Below are 17,802 nucleotides of genomic sequence, written 5' to 3' on the forward strand. Positions count from 1 at the left end.
TTGCTTATCATCCATGGCCTATACAAATTAGACACAAAAGATCATTTCAAAAATACCAGAGCTCTCAAAAGCATTCCATCACAAAAATATTTAAAAATCAGCAATGAATTAAATCAATCGTGCTCCCCTGTCACACTGATGAAGGAATTGTATGCTCTATTTTCATGACAAATGCATCATTAGTGTACATACATTTAAACTGATTATTTCATTCAGCACAAGGGACATTAGGGTTAGAGTTATATAAAAACTCAAATCACACTTGATGTTTCCCAAATATCATGCTTTGTGTGGCCCAATCAAGATTTCATCAAATGTTTTATTAAGATCTGTCAGAGGAACCCAGCTGAATCCAGATGATCCCTTATTATTAAGCAAAAGTAAATTGCATTCAATTTTGGTCTGAATTTCAATGAAGTGGTTCCTAAAATACTTGGGAAATATAAGAAGGTCACTTGTAATACCATCAAAGTACTGCTGTGCATTCACATAGCTAGTGAGCTGAAAGAAATGATGAAGTGTAAAAATGGGACTTTAGCAACAATTATCAGAGCTATTATGCATAAATAAACATCTGCATATCACAAACATGAGAATCATTAGGCAAAGATGTATGAACACTTACATTTATAATAATTTTGTATTTATTGCATTTCTGATGTAACCACAAAATAAAGGAAATAGCAGGCCAGCCAATTACCATTAAAAATCAGTTTATGATTTTTAAGGTAAATTGAACTGTTGTTTATAATACGAAACAGAGTGATAATCAAACACAACTTTCAATATCAAAATATACCATAGTGATGTCAAACAGACAGTATTTTAACAAGAATCACTGGAACTCTAGAGAAGGATTAAAATCAAAGAGAAGTTCTGCACCAAGGTCTGGAAGTCAGGCTCATGTGTAATCATGCAACACAGTTTTCCTTGGACAGTTCCATTTTATACCTGGTATTTTGTTGTTATTACTCCTAATGCTTCTTCCTTTCTAAGTGTTCTTTTTTTCTTATAATAAATTGCGTGGCCATTTTTTTCTTGATTCTGATTAATACAGCTACATCAGAGCATGTTTTTTCAACTGACCATGAGAGTAATAGGTCTTTGAGTTCTCTTCTCAAGATTGTTTCCTTCCTTCTTTCCTTCACAGCCCAGGGCAAGCAAAAATGTCTTGACATCCCCATAACATGATACTAGTCCATATAGATATGCTATGCATATTTTATGTCAGATAATTTTGTCTTCTTGTTGCTTACATGAAGATGTTATAATTAGAGTTTCATTTAGGAGTATTGCTAAATTGATATCACACCTGTTGAAAGGTGGTTGACCTGTGTCCTCTGTATTGGAAAAGAAGAGTATTGTCTTCTGAACAAAAGATAGGAATAAAGACAGAGTGGCAAAAAATAAATAAACTTTTTTGGATATTCTAGGTCTTTGTAGGTTATCTATTTTTTAAATTAATTAATTTATTTTAATTGGAGGGTAGTTACTTTACAATATTATATGTATATGTTTATCCCAGCCTGCTAATTTATTCCTTCCTATGTTTTTCTTTCCCCATTGGTATCCATAAGTTTATTTTCTGTGTTTGAGTGCCCCTTCTAGTTTTGGAAATAAATTCATGACTTTTTCTTTTAGTTCCATTTATAAATGATACCATATGATGTTTTTCTTCCTCTACCTTTGTATAGCTGAATTGATGTGATTTATACTTGAAACTTAAGTGATATTATAAATCAACTACACTTCAATTTAAAAATTAAATAAAAATAAAAACCAGACAATTGCCATATAATGATATTTATAGGTAAATGAAAAAAATGTATACAGAATCTTCATTTGGGTATAACAGAAGAATGGAAAAGATAAATTGGATGTAAATTGAGCACACATTAGATAGTGATGGTTAGAATACCAGTCAGGCCAGGCACATATCTTTGAATTACTATCAATCCTACAACTTTATTTTATGGTATTCTGAAATACCTAGGATATGTAGCATGTTTGATTGTTTAATTACAAGCATCTCAAGATGAAGTAATATTACTCCATTTTATAAGTGCCAGAAAAAGGTTACAGATGGTTTATAATGAAATGTTTTAGGATATATTGTAATAGACATGCTGATAAAGAGGATAATAGTGCTTTCAAAAAAAAGGAATCAACTGAGCCCATTATTTTTAAAATAGTGAAGAAACTTTGGACTTCTGACTCATCTAATGGTAACATAAACCATTAGTCATAGCTGGTCACTGTCACTGGTCTGTCATCTGGTATCATTAAAGTTATAGTTATATAACATAACTGCATGATAACATAGCTATATATCATAATTGTATCAGTAATTTAGCATTTTAGTGATTATTCATATATACATTTAGGAAACAAAAAAATAGTTTTATAAATGTCTAATTTAGAAATGTCTAGTGTCTAATTTAAAGTAAAACAATATGCTTCGTTGTGATTAAGTTTCTTTTCTAAATTTCCTGATTATCTCCATTCTGATATCATTAAAGTGATGGAAATTGTTCAGTCTCATGAAATTGTCTGTCTGAGACACTGTTAATGCTTTGGTTGCTATGTTTTCAATATTTAGCCCATTATATTCAGCTATGGATATAATTGATTATATTTATATGGCAGTTATGCATTCATTCATATAGTAAGCTTCATCAAAAATAGAAAATAAAAATATGGTATCAGATTAATTCCTAGTACCGCTCTGCTAGAATAGACATTATGCAAATGATATATGCCCAGATTTTTTAAAAAATTAGGTAGATTGTGTATTCTAAATTATATTTAAAATGACACATATTGATTCATTAAAAATATCTTTATAATTGCATTATAATTATTTACCCTATACTTAAAAATTTCACTTAAAATGGAAAATATTAGCTGTCATATAGCAATCAAAGGCAGATACATTTTAATGTTAATAGAAGCAAAGTCCAATATACCACTTTAACATCATATATTAAAATAAAACTCCAATACTTTAGCTACCTGACTCTGATGCTGGGAAAGACTGAAGGCAAGAGGAGAAGGGGATGACAGAGGATGAGATGGTTGGATGGCATCACTGACTCAATGGACATGAGTTTGAGTAAACTCCGGGAGTTGGTGATGGACAGGGAGGCCTGGTGTGCTGCAGTCCGTGGGGTCGCAAAGAGTTGGACATGACTGAACGACTTAACTCACTGACTGATTTAAATAAAAAATTCCTAAATGAATTCTTTGTGCATATTTTTAAGAATAATTCAGCAATGAAAGGATGCCCATCAAAAATGGTAGGACATCATTGTTTATGAATAAGTGCAATTTCCATGGCTATCTTATACCTTACACATGTAACACTAAAATAAAGCTTTTCATTTCTTAAAGTGGCATTGTTCATAAAGAATAAGTCAGTATGTAGGCAGATTTTCAAATTTTGCTATATTCATGGTATTTACTTTTGTTTATTAAAAACACCAAAACAAACATATAGAAATATATTTTAGGTGTGATTTGATTATGGATTCCTTTCTCTCTAAAACTGATGTATCTTATAGTATAATTTTCTGAGTAGAGCATCCTGAATCAAGAATCTGTATTCATTATGTAAAGTTTATTAGATCAAATCCCCCAAAATCTTTATTTTGTTCTCTGACTTCTTCTTGTCTATTCAATCTTATCTCTCATTATTCTCTGAGATAGATTCTTTTCTCCAATTAGGTGATTCTTCTAAAAAGAAAGATTATTCTTGTCTCAGTGAATTTTCTTTTTATTCTTTTCTCTTACCTAAAATGGCCTGCAATCTTACCTCCTACATTGCAGACTTCACCAGTGAACCTTCCTTGTAGAATCACCTATTCAGTGAAATCCTACAGCTTAAGTTCTGAGAGTGTCACAAAAATGACTTCTGTATGTTAACTGCAATAGCAGCTCTACTGTGAAAGTGAAAGTGTTAGTCATGTCTGACTCTTTACAACCCCATTTCCAGTAGTCCATTAGGCTCCTCTGTCCATGGAATTCTCCAGGCCAGAATACTGCAGTGGGTAGCCATTCCTTTCTCCGGAGATCTACCCAACCCAGGGAGTGGAACCTGGGTCTCCTGCATTGCAGGTAGATTCTCTACCATCTGAGTCACCAGGGAAGCCCCAGCAGCTGTATTAATTGCTCCATATATAGTATTCACATTCTTAACACTACAATTGGCTGCCCACCCCTTCTGGAAAAGGAAGAAAGCTATGGTATTTACCCACCAACTATTGATAGGCTGAGTCCAGGTGTATTAACACCCTGGCATATTTCATCTTCCTCAGTCTGAGCAAGTTCCTCTAGTATAGCAAAGCCTTCAGGTAAAAAGCTGAAGGTGGTTGGGGTAGGATGCTATCAAGCAAATGTGCAAATATGACATGAAGTGGCTCTTCACATGGTCTATTAAGGCACAGGTAAACAGTCTACTGAAGTTCCCAAGGGAGACTAAGTCAAATTGTTCAAAAACAGTTTTTGAGATCAACTAAATTAGGTTTTCATATTACCAAAAGTATTTATTATTTTAGAGGAAAATTATTGGGATGAAATACAGGGGTAAACTTTGATTTATGATACTTGATTCATATTTTTGCCAGTATGTTAACTGTTAAAGAATATTCCAACTGATCCCTGGCACTGTTCTTTCCCTTCTCCAACTGATTTCTCTGGACAGGAGATTAGTAAATTAAAAGCATAACTTTCACTTTAAGCTAAAGTGTGAGCATGATCCAAGCCTTTATAGGAGGAATATGTGGCGAAAATTGAATCTCAAGCAAGGAAGGAAGACAGGGCTCTTCCTAGTTTAACTGCTGCTAAAGTGACCTTCAATGAATTAGTCAACCTTTTTATTCATTAGCTTCTCCCTTGTCAAAGTAAGCAGTTAAGAATATATGACTACCAGTCATGTATGGCCACAGTGAAGAGATATAGAAAACTCTGAATCCTAAGATATGGAGATTTACTGTGGAAATATTCCACGTATGTAGAAATTTTAATTGTCTGCAGTGTTTTCTCTGATTGAGCATCAGTGGGTGATATTTAGTATTTTGTCAATTTTGAATTGTTGTTTAGTTTCATGCAAGACTGTTTCACAAAACTGATTAGATTTTATGATTTCTTTCCTTGTAAAGGAAGCAGATAGTTACATGGCTGGTTTCACCTAATGGAGAGATTTATTGTCATGCTGAAGTGAAAATGTGATAAATGTATTTGCTAATTCAACCTTTTCTCAATCTGCATACTTCATATTTCAATCATATCCAAATGACTGCCAGGCAATGATTACACTCACTTGAATTACATCAAAAATGGTAGAAATATAAATATTAAGAAGACCAAACATTAGTAAAATGAAACATTAATTCTGGGAACCAACTACTTGACTTTTGCACTATTAAATTGAAACAAAAACAAAAAACAATACAGAAAACTGTCACTTCTTTCAGAGATGAAGTGTAGGCTGTATCATAGCTAAATGAGTAAGGAAAAGTTAACACAAATTTAGAAAGTATTACTTAGGTTCAAATATCATGAAATAACTCTATTGCATCTTTGCTCTTTTTTTTCTTTCTTACCTTCATCTATGGTTCACAGAGTCAATGATTAAAATTGTTCAAAACTTGGGTTATCAATTCTATGTACAATTTCATTCTTCTGGATAAAAATTAAGATAATATCTATTAGATACACGAAGAAGGATGAAGTTAGTACACCTCCTGGAGAAAAGAAGGAGTCCATTCATGAAATTATTAATTACCATGTAGTTAAAATCAATAACGCTACAGGGATAATGTTAAAGAAAAATGAACTAGGGAAACTAGGGAGTTGGGTAATCGCCTGAGTCCTTTTAATAGCTGCTTCCCTGGTCTCACTTATCTTAAGGCAATGTTTGGAATTAAATTGTCTCTAAGATTTCTTTTAGCTCTAAGATTCCATGATTTTTCTATGTGATTATTCATTTGCTGTAGCAAATTCATGAACATATTCCTGGTAGTTTAAATTTGAGAAGAGGCCACCAATTTGTCTGGATGTATGGAGAGGACAGAACTAGTGAACACTGCTTACTTTTGTGGGTCTCTCAAAATTTGACTATTTAAATTTTATATATATAGGGAAGGTAGATATTCACAAAGACATTGTCTCCTTAGATTTTAATGTGTTACTACTCATTGTTTCATATCCTTAAAAAACATAGAAAAAGCATTCAACCTGAAACCTTGCGGCTAAAGAGGATCACATTCAATCATATCTGACAATGTGAAGTTCCTGTTCTGAAAAGATCTGTTCCTTCTAGTCAACTGCTTATTAGCAAGTTCCCTGTGGATCAAGCTCAGTGTTTATTTTAGAAAAAAGTCTAGATTACACTATGCTACTAGTATACTAACTTGCTTTAGTCCTGTCCAGCTCTTTGTGACCTAGTGGACCATAGCCCGCCAGGCTTCTCTGCCCTTGGGGTTCTCCAGGCAAGAATACTGAAGTGGGTTGCCAAGCCCTTCTCTGGGGGATCTTCCTGACCCAGGGATGGAACCCAGGTTTCTTATGTCTCTGGCACTGGCAGGTGGGTTCTTTACCACCAGCACCACCTGGGAAACCCTCTAGACTATATTATGTATAAACTAATTGTCAATACAAATATTTGAAAAATTTTAAATAATATTTTTCTAACTTCCTTCCTATTATATTAATAAATTCATCAAGTAATTGTGAAATTGTTAACTTCAACTGTGTACACATTGAAACAAGTGAAATTTGATTTAGTAACAGCCTGGCTCTTAAAATTTAAGTCTCTTAACGATCAAGATTCAAAAATAATTCAAATGAGATTAACAAAAGCTTAGCATTTTATAATGCTCCATATAAAATCTACAGTGAAATCGCCTGTATGAAAAATTGTAAAACTGAAAAGTGCTACATAATTTTTAAAATTTTCATTCATTAAGAAAAGAAAACAAATACATAGGTCTAAAATAAACTTGAGGCTTCTCAGGTGACTCAACAGTAAAGAATCCACCTGCAATGCAGGAGATGCTAGTTCTATTTCTAGGTCAGAAAGATTCCCTGGAGAAGGAAATGGCAACTCACCCCAGTGTTCTTGCTTGGGAAATCCCGTGGACAGAGGAGACTGGCAGGCTGCAGTCCATGGGTTCACAAGAGTCCAACATGACTTAACGATAACACCACCACCACCACCAAACTAAAGCAAAAAAAAAAAATCTGAAGTTATGAAATCCTATGATTTTCATTTGTTTTGTTTGGGTATGTTTAAAAAAGAGATGACCATACTTATTTACAGAGTGAGGAAAAATGTATCAAAAAGTATTAGATAAAATATACAGTACTTTAAAATTTGCTACAAAATTAACATAATTGCTTTTGAAACCTAAAATGAGTAAGGGCAAAGTAAAATGAGAATCAGCTAGTTGGAACAAAGTATGTAAACAAAGTATATAGTATCAATTCTTCATCATCCTTTTATTTTGTTAATTTCAGTATAAATTCTAAAGAATTGAGTTAAATGCATCCTGAAAAAATGCCAATATGACAGTTTCTGAGGAGTTTTCAATCACTTTACAAGCAAGTCCCTAGGTCCCTCCTCAATTTAATATTTATTTATCTTTTATGTAACTGAAAACAGGTCTGCTAACACACAAGCACAATCAACCAACAAAATATCAAATCAAATCAAAACAAGCCAATAAAACTAAGAATCAAAAAGCAAGGTCTTCCTAATATAGCTTAAAAAAACTAAATAATGCAGACTATTAAGTGTACACATGTAAGGGTGTAGAAATCCAGAAAATTTTAAATTAAAAGGTAAAAGGATACAATTTTCTGTTTTACTTCAAGACTAATGAAACAAATCAGGGAACATTTTTTAAGAAAAACTAAACTTAATTACTACATTTAGAATCCAAAATTGCACAGAAAGAGATGTTAAGAATAATTTTATAACTTAAAAATATTTTATTTATATAATTGTTCCTTATGTATAAGGAGTCCCGATACAAAGGTCTCATTCTAAACCTAATAAATTAAGCAAAGATTTTTTTTTCAAAATATCATTTGTGATTGAAAGATTGTATAGTGTCTATTAAATTGTTTACATGTTCCTTAATAAAGGCACACCTTGGTTACGTGAGGAAAGAAAAAAAGTCTAGATCAGAGAAGAGAAAAAGAAAAAAGAAGTGGGAAGATTAATATTTCTCCTCAACTTCTAGGCAACACTGGAGAATGGAGCAAAAGGAAATGAATACTCTTTTCCTAGATTCCTGGACTAAGCGATGCTTTTGCAAACCATAATCTGGGCTTTTTGCTTTATAACTAAGAACAACAAAAGGAAAGATGCCTAAAGGGCTTCCTAGGCTTTAGTGTCCCCAGGAGTCAACAAGATTGCTCAACTAACACAAATAAATGGAAAAGAAAAGCTTTTTGCAAGGGTCAGTACTGTTTTTGACTATATGCAGTCTCGGCATTATGATAAATTATTTTGTTAACTAGCATTTTCACTTATTTATACTTACTATTATATAAAGCAATCCCATCAACATTGTAGTGATATAAATCTAGCTATTCCCCAATGCATGCAGAAAGCTTCACTGCTTACAATAGCATGACTCTTCAAGTCCAATTGTCCAGGCTGTTTGCTGCAACATTCGTCTGACTAGTATTAAAGACAATGATTATAAAAATCGTGGTAACCTACAGTTACTGAAAGCTTTGGTGAATGCCCCGCATTGTGAATTTTTCATTCATTGTTGAATAGGATGCATTATAACCAGAACACCTGGGGCTTTCTGACAATGCTGCTGGAAATATAAAATGGTACAAACCATTCTGGAAAAACAGTTTGGCGGTTACTTAAAAGGTTAAACATATACTTATGACATGGCCTAGCAATTCAACACTTGTTATTTACCTGGAGAAATGAAAACATATGTTCACAGAAATACTTCAACATGAATTTTCATAGCAGTTTTATTTGTAATATCCCCAAACTTGAAACAACTTAGATGGACATCAAGAGGTGAATACACACAAAGGGATAAGACTGAACAGTACAAGAAGAAACAGAATGGATATACAAGCAACAAAATGTATGAATCTCAAAAACATCATGCTGAGCAAAAGCTGCCAAGCACAAAAAACTAGATATTTTATGATTCCATTAATTTCAGACTGTAGAATAGGAAAAAAATAATCAACAGTGAAAGAAGCTGATTCGTGGTTCTCTGGGGTCAGTGATCTTGGGAAGAAATTACTGCAAAAGCCAAGCTGTGAACTGTTTAAGACTGATGACCATATTCTGTATCTGTACTTGCTCAAGGTTGCACAGGTGTATATCTGCTGAAGCTCATGGAAAACTTCACTAAAATGTTTTTATTATATGTAAAAATACCCCTCAATTTTTTTAATGGACTTAAATATTGTAATGGAATTTTCTTTTCTAAAGAGGAAAAATATGACTTTTAATGCAAAGAGATCATTAAAACTATTACTCAGAGATTTGTAGCTTACACTAACTATAATCGTCCCCACAAAGGAAAAACTACAGAAGGTAAAACCATAAACAGTATATTCCTCACCCTTTTAATGTTCCAAAAAATTGACAGATTTACAAAGTAAACATGGAGAATATTTTAGCATCTTTGACAGAATATTTAATTTAGTTAGAATTAATATAGAAATTATTATAGATAACAGAGGGGAAAACCCACAAAAATCCATAAAATAGTGTTGCAAACCTCTTTGATCAGTTAACAGTTTTTACTATGTTCATGTAATTCTGTAATCATAAAGCCATATATGTTCTACTTCATTTAAGATATTTTGATACCTGAAATTAACACAACATTGTAAATCAACTACATTCAAATAAATATTTTAAAAAGTTATTTTGATTCAAAAATGTCACTGGTATACATAATATCAGCCATGAAATTAAAAGATGCTTGCTCCTTAGAACAAAAACTGTGACAAACCTAGACAGCATATTAAAAAGCAGAGACATTACTTTGCTGACAAAAGTCCACATAATCAAGGCTATGGTTTTTCCAGTAGTCATGTATGGATGTGAGAGTCGGACAATAAAGAAAGCTGAAGCTGAAGAACTCATGCTTTTGAACTATGGTGTTGCAGAAGACTCTTGAGAGTCCCTTGGACTGCAAGGAGATCAAACCAGGCAATCCTAAAGGAAATCAGTCCTGAATATTCATTGGAAGGACTGATGCTGAAGCTGAAGCTTCAATACTTTGGCCACCTGATGTGAAGAAGTGACATTTTGGAAAAATCCCTGTTGCTGGGGAAGATTGAAGATGGAAAGAGAAGGGGATACCAGAGGATGAGATAGTTGGATGGCATCACTGACCAGATGGACATGAGTTTGAGCAAGCTCAGGACTTGGTGATAGTCAGGGAAGCCTGGCATGCTGCAGTTCATAGGGCTGCAAAGAGCTGGACACAATTGACTGACTGAACTGATACATAATGTCATAGAATTTCTGTTTTGTAATGCCAAAAATTTAGTCAACAATAATTATTTGGGTAAGTGTCATGTTCCCAAACTATACACAGGCTCACCTTAACTCACAGTATGAATTTAGAAAGTTCATTGTTTTCTTAATGCCAATCCTTTTCTAGACCATATTTCTGATTTTTCAAGCAAAAAAAAATATATATATATATATATATCAGAAACAGTACAGAATTTTCATAATCAGTAAAACTCTTCTCCTAAGGAACATACTCTTAAACCCAACTATGCTGAGTTCCAGTAGTAAAAGCCCTCCAATTCACCAGTTCAAATTGCAAGACTACTAAACAAGCTCACTGTAAAAGAACATTGTCATTAGTCAACAAGTGTATTAAAACACACCCACATAACAACTGCTGAAAACCACAGATAATTGGACTACCACAGTTGTCACGTTTTAACAGCTGAAATTAGGGTATGTCTTATAACTGAAGTTATCTTACAGTCACTAGTAGATGGCAGTAATGACAAGGAAGCAAAGAGAAAACAAGGTAAACATAAAACACAGTATAAGTGACTATCGATATGTATATACTCTATATATTCATATATATGGAATACAACGTAAGATAGATTTTAAGGTGTAAAAAGTACAAAGGATAAATAGGTAATGTTTAAAGTTCAATCTCTTCAAGAAGTTATAATGATTCTAAATAGACATAAACCTAAAAAAACTCAAAATTTATCAAAGTTATAATATTTACAAAACAAAGCATAGAAATCAATAACGGGAGAAGTTTGACATACTTCTACAGTTACCCATTAAAGAAAACATCAGGAATAATAGATTTGAACAGGAAAATGAGTAAGCTTGGTGTAGGTGTCTTATACAGAATATTGCATCAACAATAATTGAATTCAGGTTCTCCTCAAACACTCGTGTAACATTTATAAAGATTTATATCATAGGATTGGTATTATATACTCCATATTTTCTTTTATTTTGGAAAAAGATAAAAGCTACCAACAAAAATCCCAATGGAGTTGAGACTTTAAAGAGTAAACAGCCAAATAACTCGTAAATAAAGGAATAAAAGGAAAACAAAAATTATAGTAGATATTGTAAAGTAAGACTGAAAGTAAATAAAAATAATACCTATCAAATTATTGGAAATTTAGTTAAATTAGAACTTTCAGAAATATAGTCTTATATGCTAATATTTGGAAAGAAAAGAATAATAACAATTATTGAGCTATATGTGTAACATCAATAATTAGAGAGAGAAAGATAAGATAAGTATTGGGAACCAGGAAAAAGAAGGATGACTTAAGAACAGAAATTAATGAATTGAAAAATCTAGTACTTAGTCTGTGTTTTCATTCTGATCATCCTGCCATTCTGCTGGTATATACTTGTATCATATCATGGGTTTAATATGTTTACTACCGATGTTAATTAATTATGCTGACACCTTTTAATATATTAATTGACCATGATTTCTTTTGCAAAATTCCTGTTTAAGTCATATCCACACTACCTCACTTATCTTTCATAAATTGGATTGTCTTTTTCTTATTAATTTGTAAGTATTTTTTATGTATTATGAATAAATGACTTATATATAAGTCAGTATACATATCACACATAGTTTTCATTCTCTTAATTTTATTGGACATAAAATTTTAATTTTATTGCAATGTCATGTATCAATATTTTACTTTAATGGTTAGCAGATCTTGAGACTGATTTAATCAGTGCTCCTTGGAAGAAAAGTTATGACAAATCTACATACCATATTAAAAAGCAGAGACATTAATTTGTGACAAAGATCTGTATAGTCAAATCTATGGTTTTCCAGTATTCATATATGGATGTGAGAGTTGGACCATAAAGGCTGAGCACTGAAGAATTAATGCTTTTGAACTGCGGTGTTGGAGAAGACTCTTGAGAGTCCCTTGGACTGCAAGGAGATCAAACCAGTCGATCTTAAAGGAAATCAACACTGGATATACATTGGAAGGACTGATGCTGAAGCTGAAGCTCCAACACTTCGGTCATCTGATGTGAAGAGCTGACTCATTGGGAAAGACCCTGATGCTGGGAAAGATAGAAGGCAGGAGGAGAAGGGGATGCCAGAGGATGAGATGGTTGGCTGGCATCACCGACTCAATGGACATGAGTTTGAGCAAACTCCAGGAGATGGTGAAGGACAGGTAAGCCTGGCGTGCTGCAGTCCATGGGTCACAAAGAGTCGGACATGACTGAGTGATTGAACAACAGCAACCATGTTTTGCCTACTGTAAGGTTATAAAGGTGTTGTCCTTGTTATCTTCTGTAAGCTTTATTGCTTTACCATTCACACGCAAATTTACAGTCTATCTGGAAGTGGTTTTTATGTATGGTGTGATTATTAGATGGGAATAACTTTTTTCTATTTGAATATTGAGTTTTTGCATTACCATTTATTAAAATACATACTTTTTCTCTCTAATTTGTAATAGCAATTTTCTTAAGAATCATGTGATCATAGAAGTAGTGATCTCTTTACAGAGTCTCTATCCTGTGCCTTTTCTATTTGCTTCTTCTCATGCCAGTAACATATTGTCCAAAACACTTTGATAGTAGACCTTAGTATCTGAGAGTGTATGTGAGTTTTTCTTATGCAGGGTTATTCATGTGATTTTTGGTTTTTTGCCTTCCATATATATTTTTAAATAAATTTATCAGCTTGCACAAATAATGTTATGATATTGACAAGAATCCAATTTATTCTCTAAATCAACCTTGGAATATTGGCATCTTTATTCTATTTAGTCTCCTAGCTCATTAATAAAGTATACCAGTAATTTAATTAAGCCTTTAAAATTTTTTCTCAATAATATCTGTAAAGAGTTTTATTTACAAGTCATATATTTTCATTTGTTTTATTGACAGCTTTTGTTATCATAAAACATGTCTAACATGTGGAATGCATCGGAATATATTTGACTTTTATATGTTGTACACCCAGGGACCTAATTATCTGCCTTACTATTTATGAAAGTTGTCTATACCTTCTTTTCACATTTCTTCGTACACAATCATGTTTTTGGGTGCTCAGTCACTCAGTTGTATCCAACTCCGCTCAAAATTAAGCTTTATATTTTGTGTAGAGATTTTGTAGATAGCTTTTATCAGAATTTTTTCCAATATCAGGTAACATATTCACAGATTCTGGGAATTTAGGCATGGATATCTTGGGAGATATCATTCTATATTACTTTGTTGCATAGTTGCTAAGTCAGGTCTGACTTGTTTGCAACCCCATAGACTGTAGCCCTCCAGACTCCTCTGGCCGTGGAATTTCCCAGGCAAGAATATTGGAGTGAGTTGCTATTTCCTTCTCTAGGGGATCTTCCCGACCCAGGGATCATACCCATGTCTCTGGTGTCTCTTGAATTGCAGGCACCTTCTTTACCACTGCACAACCTGTAGAGTCCCATAATTTTCTCTACCACAAACAATTGTGGGTATCAGAAGCTAAATCAGCATCTAGCTATGCTTTTCAAGTACTGCATCTGTGCTGAATTTTTGTCTCTTTTTCTATTATTTACTTAGAAAGCTAGGCTAAATATTTAATTATGATTTTAAATTTATCTCTCAGTTCTGTCAATTTTAGCTTTGCATGACTTGAGGTTATGTAATTGATGGATACAATTCTATTTTATGATTGGATTCACTCTTTCATTTTATGGAATGCCCTGCCTTTACTCTCAGGACTTCCCTGTAGCTCAAATGGTGAAGAATCTGCCTGCAATGCAGGAGACCAAGGTTCAATCCCCAGGTTGGGAAGATCCTCTGGAGGAGGGTATGGCAATCCACTCCAGTATTCTTGCCTGGAGAATCCCATGGACAGAAGAGCCTGGCAGGCTATAGTCTGTGGGGTTGCAGAGTCAGACAGGACTGAGGGACTGACTGCCTTTACTACTGCTGAGACAATATATACACCTTACAATATTTAATTCCTCCACCTGACTACACATAAGGTTTATGTTATTGTCCTCATGCATTTTAATATGAAATGATATCTCTTCCTGATACATCACGCTTCCTTGTGGAATAATTTTCTTTCTGCTTTGATATTTTTTTAGAATATTTTGGAAATTTTGTTCTAATGATTATAAACTCCCAAGTCCCATGAGTCTAAAGTTGTCTTCTCTTTGACTTCAGTTTTGAAGTGTATTTTCTACAGTTTAGAGTTTTACATAGATAAGTTTCTTTCAACATCTTCAAAGTTTTTAATTGTCGGGCTTAATGTTCCCTCATTCCTGTTGGCAAATAGTTCTCTTAATAATACTCTATATTAGAAGATGATTTTTTAAATTGGTGTTTTTAAGTTTTTCTCTTTGGTTTTCAGGTATTTTTAAAATGATATTTCCATGTGTGATCTTTTTAAAAATAATTCTGAGAGGTTTTTTTTCCCCCTTTCATTAATTTTGCAGTATCTTTAGCTTACATGTCTTCTATTAGTGCCCTTGCATTACCTATTTTCCTTTTTCTAGCACTAAAATTACTTTCACTCTGATAGTTCTCTTCTGGATCTTATATATCTTTTATATTGATTTATATCCTTTTTTCTTCTGCATACTTCACTCTGGGTATTTTCTAATTGCATATTTTCTATTGCAAAAATATTTCTTTCAGTTTAAATATCTTCTTTGCTGCTGTGACTGACCTGCTTTTCAAACCATCTCTGGAGTTCATTTTTTGTAATATTAAGTTGTACTTGATTATTTTATAGACGATGGAATTGTTGTTTACACTCATCCTGTCAGCCTTTTATTTACGTAGTTAAAACAAGTTTAGTTTACTTTTTCAGCTCCATTGAAATCCAACTGATGCATAATATTGTGTAAATTTAAGGAGACAATGTGATAACTTGAGACATTATATATATATACATATATATATATAGCAAATGTGTATATATATATACACTATGTATATAAATATATTGCAAAATGATTACCATAATAAGATTAGTTAACATATTCAGCACCTCACATAATTAATTTTTGTGTTTATGTTGAGAACATATAAGACCTACTCTCAATATATCAATAATTCATCATTTTTTAAATTTATTTTTAATTTTTTTTTTACTGTGGTAAAAGTCACATAGTATAAAACACACTATTTTAATCACATTTAACAGTACATCCAGGGGTATTAAGTACATTCTCATTGTTGGGCAACTCCTCTGAATTGCTAGAGGTAGAGGAGTTGCCCAACAATGAGAATGTACTTAATACCCCTGGATGTACTGTTAAATGTGATTAAAATTGCTATCATCCATCCCCCAAATTCGGAGAAGGCAATGGCATCCCACTCCAGTACTCTTCCCTGGAAAATCCCATGGACGGAGGAGCCTGGTAGGCTGCAGTCCATGGGGTCGCTGGGAGTCGGACACGACTGAGCGACTTCACTTTCACTTTTCCCTTTCATGCACTGGAGAAGGAAATGGCAACCCACTCCAGTATTCTTGCCTGGAGAATCCCAGGGACAGCGGAGCCTGGTGGGCTGCTGTCTATGGGGTCACACAGAGTCAGACACGACTGAAGTGACTTAGCAAAAAAAAAAAAAAAAATCTCCCAAATTGTTCACCTTCCTAAACTGAAACTCTGTTCCCATTAAACACTAACTCCCAAACCCCCTCCCCAGCCCTAATCCTCTACCCCTGGCATGTACCAGTGTATTTTCTGACTCTATGAATTTGACTATTCTAGGTTATTATAAGTGGAACCCATCAGCATTTGTCTGCACCTACTGCATATTGGAATGCATTTTTAAAGTTAACTTAAAAACAAACAAATTGTTCCCTTTATCTCCATGTTCTATACAGTAGGCCCTCACCAGCCCTGGTACCTTAGCTGTAAAGAATCTCCTGCAATGCAAGAGAACTTGGTTCGATTCCTGGGTTGGGAAGATACTCTAGTGAGGGATAGGCTAACTACTCCAGTATTCATGGGCTTCCGTGGTGGTTCTGACAGTAAAGAAACTGCCTGCAATGCAGGAGACCTGGGTTTGATCCCTGGATTGGGATGATCCCCTGGAGGAGGGCATGGCAACCCACTCCAGTATTCTTGCCTGCCCACGGACAGAGGAGCTTGATGATCTATAGCCCATGGGGGTCACAAAGAGTCAGACACGACTGAGCAAATAAACACAGTGCAGCACTGCACCAGCCATCTGCTCCATATATAGTAGTGTACATACATCAATTCCAATCTCCCAATCCAATCCACCACCATCCTCAATCCTCAGTGTCCATATATTTTTTCTGTACATCTGTGTTTCTATTTCTGTTTTGCAAATAGGTTCATCTGCACCATTTTTCTAGATTCCACATCTATACTTATTTTTCTATTTCTGACTTACTTTACTCTGTGTGATAATCTCTAAGTCCATCAATATCTCTGAAAATGGCACATGCCCATTCTTTTTTATGGTTGAGAGATATTCCATCCCACTCCTCTGTTGATGGACATTTAGGTTGCTTTCCTGTCCTGTTACTGTAAATAGTGCTGCAATAAACGTTGGGGTGAATGTATCATTTGGAATTATGATTTTCTCCAGATGTATGCCCAGGAGTGGAATTGCTGGGTCATATGGTCATTCTATTTTTTAGTTTTTTAAGAAACCTCCATACCACTTACATTCCACCAACAATGTAAGAGGGTTCCCTTTTCTCCATACCCTCTGCAGCATTTGTTGTTTATAGGTTTTATAATGATGGCTATTCTGACTACTGTGAGATGGTACCTCGTTGTAGATTTGATTTGCATTTCTCTAATAATAAGTGATGCTGAACATCTTTAATGTACCTCATGGCATTCTGTATGTCCTTTTTGAAGGAAACTCTATCTAGGTCTTCTGCTCATTTCTTGATTGTATTGTTGTGTTTTTTGATATTGAGCTATATGTGGTGTTTGTATATTTTGGAAATTAATCCTTTGTTAGTTGGTTCATTTGCAAATATTTTATCCCATCCTATGGATTGTCTTTTCATCTTGTTTATTGTTTTCTTTGCTGTGCAAAGGTTTTAAGTTTAATTAGGTCCTATTTGCTTATTTTTATCTTCATTACTCTAGGAGATAGGTCAAAAAAGATCTGCTGTGATTTATATTAAAGAGTGTTCCGCCTATGTTCTCTTCAACATATTATAGTGTCCGACCTTACATTAAGGTCTATAATATGTCGGGAGTTTCTGTGTATGATGCTAAGGAGTGTCCTATTTTTATTTTTTTACATGTAACTGTCCACTTTTT

The sequence above is a fragment of the Giraffa tippelskirchi genome, chromosome 10 (assembly GCF_054371585.1).
Source record: "Giraffa tippelskirchi isolate mGirTip1 chromosome 10, T2T-mGirTip1v1.2.pri, whole genome shotgun sequence".
In the NCBI taxonomy this organism is placed as follows: domain Eukaryota; kingdom Metazoa; phylum Chordata; class Mammalia; order Artiodactyla; family Giraffidae; genus Giraffa; species Giraffa tippelskirchi.